This window comes from Poecilia mexicana, unplaced genomic scaffold (genome assembly GCF_051168715.1).
Source record: "Poecilia mexicana isolate PSO_F unplaced genomic scaffold, ASM5116871v1 scaffold_16, whole genome shotgun sequence".
NCBI classification, from domain to species: domain Eukaryota; kingdom Metazoa; phylum Chordata; class Actinopteri; order Cyprinodontiformes; family Poeciliidae; genus Poecilia; species Poecilia mexicana.
The window spans coordinates 15,503,265-15,518,321 of NW_028263385.1; the positions used below are offsets into that span (position 1 = coordinate 15,503,265).

At 41.5% G+C, this 15,057-nt stretch overlaps 1 protein-coding gene across 1 annotated transcript in view; it reads left to right on the forward strand.

Moving 5' to 3' along the window:
* Nucleotides 1-15,057, forward strand: part of efna4 (ephrin A4) — a 45,701-nt gene that overhangs the window by 12,345 nt on the left and 18,299 nt on the right. The gene's annotated exons all lie outside the window — the stretch shown is intronic.

Genomic DNA, 15,057 nt, shown 5'->3' on the forward strand with positions numbered 1-15,057 from the left:
CATTAAAAGCCCTATGGGAAATGTAGAGACATGACAGTATAACATTAAGCTATTGCAGGTTTGAAACAAAGTTTTTAAAATGGTAATTGGTCCCTGCTGTATCACAGAGCAATGACAAATTATGATAATGTATTCTGCCCTGGGATTTTACAGTAAAAGATAAACGTAGATAATTTAAAGTAAAGTTATCTTCAGGTTGCACTACTTTAAAGAAGAAAAAGCAAAAAAAAAAAAAAAAGAAATGCTTCAAAAATAAAAAATCAAATCTGCATGAAGTGTTTTCCTTTGACCTGCAGAGCTCATCACTTTCTACTTCACTTATTGATTTAGACCTCATTACATCCTCCGTTGGCCATAAATCTGTTTGTGTCCGACCACACGTCATGCTTTCTACACTTTGCACTACAGCGTCTTTAGTGAGTTTGCGGGAAATGGATTAGTGGCAGTAAACCTTGCAGAAAAAAAAACTTTGCACACTACTAAACCTGCAAGAAAGTGGTTTATATGTAGACTGGAATAGTAGGAATGTCAACTTTTATCCAGGTCTTGACAAATACTCAAGAATATGGAAAACGGTGTGTTAAATAATATTTGAATTTCTAAATGTAAATCTCTCTCTCTATATATATTGTTTTCTCCATCTGTCCATCCATTAACTTTGTCCAATCTCTCAACCATGCAGCCAGCTTTTTGTCCATAGGTCATTCGTCCATCTATCCAAGTTGTCCATTTATTAGTCGTCTATAAAAAAGAAATTCTATCTGTCGAGGAATTTTTGCAGTTTCTGTTTTTAAATCTTGCACCAACACAGAAATATCTCCCATAAATTTACAGTGTAAAATATGTGAGAACCCTAAATATGGCCAAAACAATTGTAAATTTATTTGTCTACCGTATTTTTGCAAGAGCATAAAGTAAACTTCTAGAAATGTCAGAAATTTTTATTTTTTTATTTTTTTTTTCTTGTGGGAGAACAAAAGCTAATATTTTGGCTCTGCCTCCCAGAAGTATAATGCAACCTACTTTCAACCCACAGTGATACGCAGCACACTGATTTTTGCCTCATTTTGTTTTGTTTTTTTTGCAGAGACACCCGTACCACACACACACACACACACACCACACAAATGAACAGAGATGCTGCCTCACTGCCTTGTATTTTTTAAGCCCCTAGAGAAAGTAAAAACATTAGACCCACAGTGGAGGAACTGAGAGATGAAGAATGTGTTAAGGAGAGGATGGTGGAGAAAGAGTCAACAGATTTCAACTCCCCAAACGGCAAAGGAAGGGCCCCCAGGGACAAAGGGATGGGAGAGGCTGAGAGGAGAGAAGAGGGGGTGTCGGAAAGCATTACAGTAACCGTCAGAGTAAAGGAGTGAGGGGCGAACCCTTCCTCCACCTCACAGTTCATGACGCAGGCTCGCGTACAGGTGTCGTAGGGAGAGGCGCACGTGATGCCGATAGTACCATCGGCCTGCCTGCGAACACACGTGGCTGCTCAGACTCTGGGGAGAGCCCAAGGAGGAACCACACTTCATTTAGAGCTGACGGCGCTTTCCTGGCTTGGCAAAGCGGTGGAGTCACATGACTTAAAAAAAAAAACAAGAACAAGAGACCGACTGTATCAGAAGCCCATTTAAGCTCGCAAGAAATCAGATTCAAGATGGTGCTTTGGTAGATCAAGATATGAAATATTTCTTTTCACTTAAAAAAAAAAAAAAATGCACAATTTGATCCAAGCTTCTTGGTGATCTGTTTTTTTTTCTTCCCGTTTTATCTTTTTCCATTTCAATGTTTTTAGGATATTATGCAGCAAATTGAGTTGTTTTACTGAATTTCTGAGTGGACATTGTTTGTTGTTTTCACCCACTGCTTTGTCTGATGTCATACAAACAACCGTAGTCGACAGTTTTACAAGGGAATACTTTTAATAATTATTTGACAACTTTTTAATTTTCTTATTGGTGCCATGGTTGAAGATTTTTGGTAATGTTAAATTAAGTGTGTAACAAGATGTTTTGACATGATCATATGATGATTGGGTGATTCTTTTTTTTAAACAAAATTATTATTATTCCATCTAAACCATGTTTTTCGATATTCCATAGGCATCTAGACGTAAATTAATATATATTTAAAGTCTAAAAGTGAATGCGTTTTTTTTTTGTTTTTTTTTACATTTATTAGAAGTTTTCATGTTGGTTTGTTTTTAGTTGAGACTCACAAACTCAAAAGTAAAATTACGGGTGAAACCTTTCAGAAGGGAACACACACTGGGAGCGCTGCTGTGCATCACCGCAATTAACAAGCATCAGACGACATGAAACTATTTTAGACTAATCCCAACAAATCAGATAACTGTCGTTTACAGTCTGACAGGATCCAGAGCAGAAGTTGATTTGTGTTGTTATTTTTTTTTTAATTCTTGCTGAATGGAAATGGAGAAAAATAGCCTGTTGCCAATCTGCACAGCTATGATCTAATAGCAGGAGAACTCATGAATCTCATTGCTCCTGCATTCAGTTGCAAATGCAGTCATTGTGTGCAGCGGTCTTCTCAAAACACCAGGGCGGTGGCTTGATGTTTATGAGTATGGAGAGTTAATCTAAAACACTCAAGTAGCAAAAGCCTGGTCATGAAATCTCCACTCATTAATGTTTTAAAATATATTTCCAGATGGACTTGTTTACAGAACAGAAAGTTATAGACAGGGTTTTTTTTTTTTTTTTAAAGGTGCTTGCCTCAGATTTACAACAGACCTTTTGTCATTAATTGGAGCAAAAAACAGTCCTACATACCTTACCTCCTATGTGGTAATCTTTTAATTTTTTGGGTCATTGTGGTTCATTACCTAAAACGTCGAGCAGTCATCTCTAATCCCAAATTAATCAGTTAATCCTGTCTGCACCTCTCCTCATGACCCTCACCACTTCCTTCCTTTCTACTCCTAAATCCATCCAGCAGTCGCCCCCTCCTCCTTCCCGTCTTATTGTGTCTGAACTTTTCATCCGTGTTGAGGAACTTTGGCCTCAACTGGTCTCTCCAAGAAAACCAGCAGCTGCCAGGCCAACCAGAAGGAACAGAAATTTATTTTAAAGCACAACCTCAAACTAAAGTTGTCGTCGTTCATTATTTGTTTTTGTATAAAATCGTTAACTTTCCTAGAACAAAACAATAGAAAATGATTCGTCGTTCCCCTTTTGATTTCTGTTTGTATTCACGAGGTGCGGGTTGGTACAGCTCTGCGTGACTAGAACGGGCGAAAGTTGGATGCCTTGAGGGGGAATTAAGTGGACCTTCCATACACCCGACACGCAGAGCGATATGACTCTCAACCGATGTGATGGGAAAAGATGGAGACCATGGATCCGCTGCGAAGAGGGTGGGAGAGGGGAAGCAGGCAGTTTAGACTCCTGGGAGTCTAAGGCAGTGACCGTGAAAGTGCTTAGATAAACAGAGAGAGAGAGAGAGAGAGAGACTGAGGGGAGGGAGGTGGAAGGAGAGGGTGGTACGGTGCAGGCACACAAACTGGAGAAGGAAATGAGACTTGAGGTAGATGGGGAGTAAAACCAAGAATAGAAGTTTTTAAGTAAGTTGACCAAGACTAAAGCACTGAAAGTGGCAAGCTTACCCTATTTACTCCTCTGCTCTTCTTCAGCGGCCTCCGCTTCTCCTCTCCCCTCCCTCCCACACTTTAAATTATTCAGGCCAGTTGGATGTATTTGAGCATGTCTCCTAGACATGTTTTGTACGTGTGTGTTTGACTGACAAACGGCAGGACAGCCTCTAGCCCACCAACCACCCAGTCCTGGGTGAACAACCGCCGCAAAATCAGAGTCGGGGAGGGGGGTAAGCGAGAGGCGGAATGCTCACCTGAGATTACAAAGACAAGTGTACGCTGCCTATCCAGCATCGACCTTAACATCGTGGGTAACAAGACAAAAAAATGGTATGCACAAATTGGATAGAGGTTTCACCGTCAGGAAGCTGACCTAGTTTGAAAATGATGGATTTTCAAAGCCAGGTCTGATTTATTGGCTGAGTGTATATGCTTTGCAAGTGCCCTTTTCAAAGTAGTGACTGTCTGGGTACGTGTGTGTGTGTGTGTGCGTGTGTGTGTGTGTGTGTGTGTGTGTGTGTGTTTGTGTTTTAAAGGTTTATGTTTCTGTGTTCCTCTTAACCTACTTAAACAGGTGGGCTGACAGACTTGGGCCACTGATCAGCGCAGGTTAATGCAGTTAAAAGTGTAGAATATGAATATGTCTTAAAGTGAGCTCCAGAGAGAGGAGATGAAAAATTAATAGTGCTAAAAAGTATAAATTGTACAATGTTAAAAGGATTATTCATAAGAGATAAACAGAGAAATTTTCACAGCAATAATTTCCCTCTTTAAAAATAAAAAGTTTAGCTTAATCAGCCCAAACTGATGAGGAAAGTTTCCAAAAAAATAAAAAAATCTAAAAAGCTTAAAATGTACATGTTCTGTCTTGGTAAGATGTCAGAAGAAACACAGGTCTATAATAATATATCTAAATTGTACCTGTTCTCTCTACAACATGTTGAGACTTAAATGTGTTTCGTTCAGGCTGTGAGAGAGAGAGAGAGAGAGAGAGAGAGAGCACAAGACTTTCAATAGATAACAGGAAGGCCAAGTGGAATGCAGACTACTTTTTTTTTTTTAATTAAAGGCGACATTTTACTTCTCTAGGAAATACGAAGAAACTGCTATGCATAGATATGAAAGACAACTTTCTCATCTGTGTTTGGCTTGTGCCAAACACAGATGAGAAAGTTGTCTTTCATATCTTTCTTACAAAGTAAAAGCTTAAATAGTTGGTTGCCACTTTTATGAGAAAATGTGGAACTTTTTTTTAGGAAAATAACATAATTCCAGTAACTAAGCATGGAGGTGGATGTGTGGTGGTCTGAAGCTGCTTTAGGAACTGGTTGACTTTCTGTGTTTGAAGCCATGAATTCTGCGTTTTTGCAAAAACTCCTGGAGGATGGTCTTCAGGCATCAGTTCTGACCTTAAGATTAAGAACGCCTGGGTTTTGCAGTCAGACAATGACTAAAAAAAAATGTCTCAAATGTTTTTGAGTGGACCATTATCAGATTGCTTGACACGCTCCAATGTTGCTGTAATTCTGTAAAAATAGTGGGCCAAAGTTCTTCCGAGTCGTCAGAAATACTTCAAATTGAGATTTAGGAAGCAGTTACTTTCTACCAAGGCGTCTGGTCGATATAGATAGCTTTTTTCATTTTAATAAATAAAATGTGTTTACAAGAACAGAAACTAACTATCCAATTAATGTTGAAGTTGAAGTAAATTCAGTTTTGTTGTATTTTAAATGAAGTCAGTCAGTGTGTTATTAAAATTTCCACTCTTTTTTTTTTTTTTTTTCATTTGTGCCATTCATTGCAGTGGAAACCTAAATGAAGAGTCTTCTAAAAATCTGTGCTCTCCTCCTTAAAGTTAACATTAATTTGTCTGCAGGCTCTGAGATCTACATACATCACCATAAGGCATGTTAGTACATACGCATAAGACAAACGATGTTGACGCAGTGGATCAGGTTGCCTGCCACTTTGCAGGAAAAGCTGTTTGATGAATTTTATAAATAGTTTGAATCCCTGCTTTGAAGCCACCTATCATAGCTGTCACAGTAAGATCCCCTTCCCGTCTTATAGGTTGGCCCTATCAAAGTCTGAGCGGTGCAGTACTGCTGCCGTGTTCAGGTTTACGTATACGAGCCAGGCACCTACACAAATCAGCCGTGTATTTTCACAGCAGCTCCATTTAGATCGCTGAAAACATGGAGAGCACTCATTACTCTGAGGTTTAGGCTGTCCAACAGACGTGATGCAGGGGGAAAAAAGACGAAAGGAGCAAACGATGGATGAATGGGTGGGGCACTGGCTTGGCACCAGTCCCAGCTACGGATTGGCCGTTGTCCTGGCAACGGCACATCTGACCTTATTTAGCCCCTTGTACACACTCCTTGCCGAACGAGCACTTTGCTTTCGCCCTTGTACAATTCTTGTGCCGCTCACGACTTCCCCATCGCTCTTCTCTCCCTTTTCACAGTGTGGCCATCTCCACTCGAACGTCAGCTCCACGCTGCTGCCGCAGTGCTGACGGGCACGGTGAGGCAACATTTCGCCATGCACCGCTTTTCGCCAGAGAAGTGCAAAAATCCTCTTGCACTCTGGTCCATTCACTGTACGTTGGGGGCAGTAATTTCATACCTCCTTGAAAAGTTACAGGAAGGCTTTTTTTTTTTTTTTTTAGGATTAGACTAGGCCAGACGGGGAGAGCGGTGCCTATGCATGAGGGAGCTCTGCCACAGGATGAGATGATAGCTTCTGCCGACCTAAAGCTGCAACAAAATGACTCAGATGAATTGGTTTCCATACACGTCGGTCCTCTGGGCCTAAATCGACCAATTCTCCTCAGCTCTGTCGGCCGTAACTATCCGTCCTGTGGTGCTGCTGAGTCCCGCAGAATCCGCACACATGCCGGCTGAGCGGACCTTCGCCGTAACAGGCAGAAAATGGGGTCTGTCTTTACTTGAGGCTGGGATTCCTTTAGGCCTCAAACAGCAGGTGCATCCATATATCTGCATGCTTTCATCCCCATCTGTTTCTGTAAATTGGTGGGGAATGTGGGTCGAGACGGCCTGCTGATCCACACAGTTTGAATAAGGAGTGGTGTGACTGGCTGGTGTCTTCTGGTCATTTAATTAAGTCTGCAGGGATAGGAAAGTGCAACCAGTCGTTTTATTGAGTTGCTATATGTATGCTGTCCTCTGCATTTATTGGCACACCTGGTAACTATGAATAAAAAGCCTTGAAGTAAATATTTTTTTTATTTTTTGCAGTAATGTAAAAATAATCAGCATTTTTCTACCAGAGATTTTTTTTTCTTTACCTTCTTCACCATTTTTTCACCCTTCTTGTTGGAGAGATGAGCTTCGGTCACTACTCGGCTTTATACAATATCATCAGTTGTTTTAAATTTTGTAGTTGTTGCTCAAACCCGAGATGTAATCAACTTTACATGAATGGGTAATTTCTTATAGCTGTTCCAGAGCTATTGAACGCCTTACTTGAACTACTTGTTTTCTTGTCCCTCAAGTTTTGAACAGCGACTCTGTCACATTAAGAAATCAAATGTACACCACACTTTTCAGATTTTTAATTATGAAAGTACTACGTATCAATTTCCATACTCTTCACAGTGATGCACTGCTTTGTGTTTGTGTATCGCATGCAGTCAAGCAGCAAAAACCTTTTCCGGGGCATTGTAAACCCAAAGCCCATTTCACTTAACACGTATTGCAGAACTGATTGAAATGTGCCGATATTGTTTTCAGGACAAAGGAATTTCGTTTGACGACAGAGAGGAGGTAGCGGCTTTGCACATGTGAATGCAGGATAGTGCGAGTGTTTAGACGCAGAAAGGAAACGACATACAGATGGAGACGGGAGACAGTGGGACATGTTCCAAAGTTCACATGCCGACCATTCAAGTCATTCGAGTCACTCGAGTAAAGGAAATAAAAGCAAAGGGTCTGTGGTGTAAAGCTCAGAAACGCATCCTGCCGACCCTGAAGAAACCAACAAAGCACGCGCGCACACACACACACACACACACACACACACACACGCATGCACTCTCCTGCAGTCACATTCAAAACAGGAAAGTGTAGATAAGCACTTTTCCTCATTCCTTTCTGTGATGAGGTGTTGATCATGTGTTTGTCTCCGATTTGGGTCCAAAGAGGCGGAGTCTGTTCTTTGGATGTTAGGTGGAAAGAGGGGCTTACAAAAGGTTTTTTTTTTTTTTTTTTTGAGCCAGCTGGAAAGGCGAGATAGTGGGGGGGCCACAGATGGTCGTGGATTGGGAGGCGACATCCTTGTTTGTGTTCGTGGAGGGGAGTAAGGATCACGACAGACACAACACTATAGGTTCTAGGCTTTGGACACAGCATAGCTTTGTGTTGAAAGAAGGGGGGCACAGCTAGGTGATTTGGGGGTTAGGAGGGTGGGCTTGTCCTCATTTTGTTGTGTTTTTCACTCATGTGGAGAAGGAGTGTGTGTGTGTGTGTGTGTGTGTGTGTGTGTGTCTGTACGTGTAGGAAGAAGGAGACGGTGAGGGAAATGTTTCAGCGCTGTAATCTCCTGGAGTATAAAGCAAATGAAGCCTGTTTTCCCACTTTTTCTAACTTGTTCAGTTCCACTTGTCTTTTTCTGGCTCTGAACTCGGGTAAGCCCGTGGACTAAGGGGAAGTTTTGCCGACCTGAAGGAAGCACTCTTCTCCCTTTGATGAACTGCCGACTTTCTCCTCCTTCCTTTATCTTTAGGCTCATTTTATCAGGAGCTCTCTCACACCTCCCCTCGGTTACTTCTGATTGTGAAAGTGCTTGCTGTCCCCACAAAAAGGCTTCCCACGTCTGGGAGCAACAGCTGCTCAGTGTTGCTACGCCTGTTTTTCTCTTCAGTCACAAAGAGGTGTTGTGGTGGAGTCATTTTGACCGGTCAGACCTCTGAGATTTGATGTGTAGACATCATCAAAGGAAGGGACCGGTGAGACTGGAATGGGTGCATTTCTTTCGCCATGCCTTTTAGTAGTTGATGCCAGTGACTGTCTGGTGGTAAACAGTCATGTCAGCTGTCTTCCTCATGATTGTGTTAGCCACTACAAGACCATAACACAACGTTAAAAGTTTTATATATTATCTAAAAGTTTTAATTTGCTGTAAACCATAACCGTAGAAGTCGCCACAAACAAACACTTGAAGCATATCCCATTGAATAAGTATCCTCTTCTTAAAAAAACTTGGGTAACTTATGGTGGTAGCCTCAAAAATCTACCAATCTTTTTTTTTTTTTTTTTACTTCAAGACATCTCAGTAAAATTCAAGCCAAACTAGCAGACTGAGTTGCTGTATAGCGTTCAGCTCTCAAACTTTGTGAAATGGGAGCATGTGCTGACTCTACTCTGGAACCATCATGATGATGGGGATAAAAAAAATAATGAGCAGCACTAATTGGAAAGCCATGAGTCATGGGAGAATAAGTTGATGGCTCAACCTGCAAAAGCTACCCTGTCATCCCAGATGAGTAGCTAACAAAAAGTAAAACTTTTTTTTTTTTTTTCTGTTTTTGTATGGCTGCTTTTACCATCGGCTCATTTCCACACTTGACTGCTAACGGTTTGGCTAATAGAGCTGCTTATGCTCTGGCAGAATTCAGTAATGGTTTGCAAACTTTTCAGCTTTCAAGCCACAAACTCATTTTGCTGCACAAACTGGTGACCCTAACTACGCTCGCTCAGCCAGTCTCGCTGATTAAAGTAAACAAACACTACTAACAATTAAGCGGGTTGGCGTCAATTTGCTTCTTCGTTAATTTTGACCCTCATTTTAAACCCATGAATTGTTATTTTTCCTCAGTTTTTTATTTGGTAATTCATTTGCATAATTTGTGAAGATAACTGTAAAAAAAAAAAAAAAAAAAAAAAAAAAAATTCCTAAAATTTGTAAATATTGAAATGTAAGTGTAGATTTTTTTTCAATGAAGGCTTTATACTCAAATTTATTTTATTGGATGTAAATTTGGTCCCCTGTTGGGATTGGCTGGCTCTTTTTGAACTATTAGTGATTAAGACCTCTAATCAAACAAAAATGTTCAAAAGTGGCCTCCATTATTAAAAATGGTTATTCTAGTCACGCAACCACATTCGTTTACAGTAAACAAAGCAAACTATGGATTTTTGACATTTCAACACCAAAAATGTATTTTAAAAGGTGTGCTTTGTGTGTATCTGCTTCATTTCAGCTTCTTTTAGTCAATCAGATAATCTACTGCACGCATGGCGCTCACACCTTTATATAACCATATTTGTTTTAAACTATTAGGAGTAGAACAGAAAAAAAGTATAGTTTGTTATACTTTTTGTTTCTTTTTGACTAAAATGAATCATTCCGTGAGAATCGTCTTTTGACTTCCACGGATAATTAACCGGTAAAAATGTGCCTCTGGTTCCACTGGTTTCCACAGATTAGCCGGCGATGAACTCGCCAAACAAACTCTTTTGAATGAGTTGAGATGTTATTGTTGATCCAGGTTTGACATGTTTTCTTTTTAATGATGACATGGGGGGGATTAATCAACGCCACGTCAGAACTACTGATGCCACGAACAATAGCCTTGTTTTGTCTTGTGAGATTAATGCCTCACCTTTTGTTAATTCTTCTATTACACGGTAATCTTCGTTTGTTTCCAGTAAAAGGAGTGTAGAAATGAAACCCAACTCCAAATATTAAAGAGAGCACATGGATCCACCCATGTGACTGCAAGTGTTGTTTTTAGGACCCACCACAGAGTTGGTAGTTCATCCAGCCAAGGAAAGTACGACCACAGAGCGCTGTGCCCAGCCAGCGTAGTGAGCAGAGTTGGCGGTCGCCCTGCTGCGACTGACCACAGAAGAACTGCGACTCGACCAAGCGTCCTGGCCTCCTCCTATCGCTGAAAGGGACCAGAAGCCAGGCACATAGCTAACAAGAAGCGTATTAAAACGATCGCATGCTTTCAGTCGTAATGGCAGGAAGTGTAATTGTGTTTTTCAGCATTTTTATTCTATGATTTTTTTTTTTTCTCCCAGATATTTATGTGCTGTGTATTGGGGCATATGCAGCTGCTGTGCATAGTTGAGAATCTGTTCTGTATTCCTGAGGCCGTGTTGCAAGATTGTTGCTCCTTTAATTATTCTCTCATATTAAAGGATCAAAGGTCTCTGCCACAGTCATCCCCCTGCATGTCATTAAAACCGCACGCACACACACTCGTGGCCGTGTGTGTGTGCGCCGCTCGGCAACATGGGGACACATCTGCAGGATATTGGCTTTGCGGAGTTCCTGGATTTGTATGGCAGTGTTCAGTGATTATTAAGGGATAAATGTTGGCATTTCTACTGAAGACCCAAGCTTGTTATTTTGGCTTCAGCTCCTTATCAACCGTGAGCTTGCAACAGTCCTCGGTGCAGTGGCAGAAGGGACGAAGTGTTTCCTGCGGATGTTTGTGTGAGTTTCTATTTTACCACTCTGCCTTTGCTCTGGCAAACTGCACGTAACCAGTACCTCTTTGCCACATCCAGAGGATTCTCCCTCTGCCAGGCTGCACCAGCACACCCCTCCCCGACACCCACAGCCTCTCAAAGCTTCTCCCGTGATGCCCCTCTGCTGTCACGGCTGTGTCGCTTGGAGTCTGCCAGGAGGAGGAGGGTGCTGAGTGTAATTAGGGCGTTCCCAGGCCTACCAGGTCCAGAGAGGAGGAAGAGGAAAGAAGGAAGGAAGGAAAGGGAAGAGAGAGGAAAGAGAGGGATGACAGGTTGACATGAGTACAGCACACACCGACTCTGTAATTGCTGGCTTGCATATGGCACGGGCTGAGGGTGGAGGCTTGTGGGAGGTAGGGGGTCAGGTAATATAAGAATGTGCAGTCTCTGAAAGCAACAGATGGAGAATGAGTGCATGTCACCCAACATGGGGAGGAGGGTAGAGAGAGTAGACGGAGTAGGGAGGAAGAAGAGAGTGAGAGGGGGATTCAGAGAGGGGTTTTTAGGTGAGGGATGGGAGAGAAGAGAACCTGAAGAGGGAATCTTGGAGTGAGTGGCATGTATAGCAGAGAGTGCAGCATATTGACACAGCACGGGCCTATTATTGAATGCACACACACACACACACGCACACACACACACACACACAGTTCAACAGGAAACCTTTCTCTGCCTGAGGTGTCTTAAAAAGCTCCACAGGTGGTTAGAGGAAAAGATTGTCTTTGTATTTATGCACCAGTGTGTGTGTCTACATTGGCTTGCAGGTTTTTCTGTTCGTCTTGCCACAAAAACCAAGCACCTTTTGTGCTGTAATTAGTGCAGGAAGGTAATGGAGCTATTGGACAGGCGTTGACATCTACTCACACAAGCACACACACGGTGTCAGAAGGGGTATTGACCAGGCAAAGTCGCTTTTGTGGGTCCTGAGCGAGGAATCTTGATCGATCGGGTCCTGTCTTTTTTTTGATGGATCATCAATTTCCACATGGTGGCAGGAAGTGGCCTCTGTAAGGCTCGTCTCTGGGATCTCACTCATCCCAAACACACACACACTTTAACACACATTAGGGCTGAGGGGTGATGCTGTGTATGTCAGGGTATTCAAAGTGGGAAAGATATTGCTTTGAACACTGAAACTTAATCTTATTGTGAATAATTATCTCAAAAAATATTAAACTTATCCAACAGGATTCCCCTTTATACCAGATTTCTGACCAACACATGCAATCTAATCGCTTTGGAAATGTCTTCAGTAGACGCAGATGATTGCAGAAGATGACGTGTTATTTTCACCAGTCATGAACCAAGCTGCAGACGAGAGATGGGTACTCTCATCTCTGACAGGCTAAAATACAAACATAAAGTAGCATAATGCAAATTTTCCAACTCAAGCTCTGGCAGCCATGAGACCTGACTGCAGCTCACAGTGTGGGACTGTAGTCTTTTAAAGAATCTGTTTCTCTCGTATCAAACATTTCCTTCTCATTCTGGAATGCTGGTATTTTTACAATCAGATGTATCTGACTCTTCAAAATAAAAGAACTGGCTGTTTGATTTATTAAAATAAACTACTGGTTCTATTTCTATGTTTTTATTGAATGTTAATAGTCTCAAATGTTTGACATAATGTTGTACAAAAGATAAAGATATGAAATATTAATACGTGAATTAGGTCACAGCATAATGTTTGTTTCCATACGGTGCAGCAGCATGCCTTTAATGAAACGATGCCGAGTTCATTTTCAGAGACGGAGTCTCTCTGGGAGCTTGACGTGGATTTGAGAAAAATGACTCGTGAACATGTCCGACTCTAAAGCAAGCTTACATGATGGCCCTTCTGCTCCACGATTCTACTGAGATATTCGCAACAAGTTTCAGGAGGGGAAAACCTTCATCTCTTTCAGCTTTTTTATTTTTTTATTTATTTTTTATTTTTTTATGTCATGGTCCCAGAAAGTCTCGTGTCATTTCTCCTCTCATTGCTCCATCCATCTTTGATGCACTGTAAACGTACTGGACCATCTCGGACTCCTGCTTCCCTTCATATCTATCCGCTCCACTTCTGCTTTCATCAGTTGCTCCGAGTACCTCTTCCTGCTGCTGCTCTGCACTCATTTTTCCGTGCTGCTTATTCTTTTGCTCTCCTTTGTTCGCCTACTTAACTTAAGAGCGATCTGCTGTGCACCACCACCTCCACCTCTCTTGCCCCCCCCCCCCTCCCAAACTCTACGCTCATCTTCCCTCCCATGTTCCTCTTCAGTGAGCCCCAGCACTCCTCTTCCTCTCTCCTCCGGTCTGTCACCCCTCTATAAAGACTCCCACTGACGGATCTGAACCTTCTGCTCGAGCCACATTCTGCCCCTCATTCTTCTCTCTTGCTGCTCCATGAGAAGAGGAGGCCAATTAAAGTCCGTCTTCTCTCCTCCTCCATGCCGTTGTTCTGCGCGCTGAGTGTCTGCACTCAGACTCTCTGGGGTCACTAATTAAAACGCTTTCTTTTCTCTTTACTCCACTTTATTCACCTATTCATCCAACTTTTATTTTCCTTTGCCATAGTTTTTCTCTTTACAGCTCTTCATCCGTCTTCTGTCACAAGTCTCGAGTTTCTGATTCCTGTCGGAAAATTTTGGAATTGTACTTAGAAATTTTCCGAATCTACATATTTACAGAAAAAGGAAAATAAAAAAAAAATAAAAAGTGAGTCTCTTATTCCAGTATGTAGTATCTTTCATCTTTTCTTGTGTCCTTCCACAAGTGCATTCTTTGTGCCCACCTTTCTTTACTTGTATCCTTTAACTATTCCATCCTTGTCTTCCTGTCTTTTATTTCTTGCCTTTGATTCTTTCCTCCTACCTTCTCTTGTGGTTTTCTTTATTTACTTCCTAGTGTAGTTTCACCCTTTTGTCCCGTGTCCTTCCCTTTTCGCCGTATGTCTTGCTCTTTCTTACCTCCTTCTGCCTTCCTGTACTTCCTACTGTCCTTACACACTTTCTTGTCTCTTTACTTCACTAATTCATTCCTGGTGTTCTTCCTTCCTTGCATACTTCCTAATATGCTTTCCACTGGCCTTCTTTGGTCCCTTTTGCCTTTGTCCTTTGCCCCGTCTTCCCTCACTTCTTCCCTTGTGTCCTTACTTCCAAGCTTTTTCCTTGTCCTTTTTCTCCTCCTTCATTCTGTCCTTTAAATTTCTATTTTTCTTTTGTTTCCCCATTCTGCTTTTTCATTCATTACTTTTTTATTTTTTCCATGAGTCTTTCCTTCCATCATTCACTCCTTGTCCTTAGTGTCATTTCCAGTGCTTTACTTTTTCCCTTATTTTTTATTCCAACTCCTTTCTTTGGTTACCATGAGTTCCTCCAGTTTTTCTGTCCTATAAAATTTCTTTGTTCTTCCACCCATCCTTCTTTATGACCTTCTATGCACCCTTTCATTGCCGTCGTCCTTGCGTCTTTTCTTCCTTTTTTCATTCCTTACCTCGTTCCTTTTCCTCTAATTTTTCCTTCCTTCCTCATTTCTTTTCTCCCTTCCTCCATCCTTTTATCATTTCTTATGCCCTTCCTGTCTTTGGTTTTTGCAGTTAATTTTTTTTTCTGCCTTGTGTAGCTCTTCATATGAAATTATAATATTAAAGATCAATTAACTTACACCGTCATCATACATTGCACATACCATGAAAACATTTTCCTTCTGTGGATTAAACACAAGCATACAACCAAACAACTACCAGAGCAAGACGGCTACATGAGCACGTGCCGCCATCGCCATTGTGTTGACACAAAACACTGTTTGTGGTGAAATGAGTGAAATTGGCAGACGGCTCTGGAAATTAGAGTCTGGAAAAGTCTGGACTTTTTCCATGAAAACATGCAGAAACCCTGTTGTTGTTTTTTTTAGTCTTCTCCACAGCTGTTCACAGTATTTAATAACATATTTACA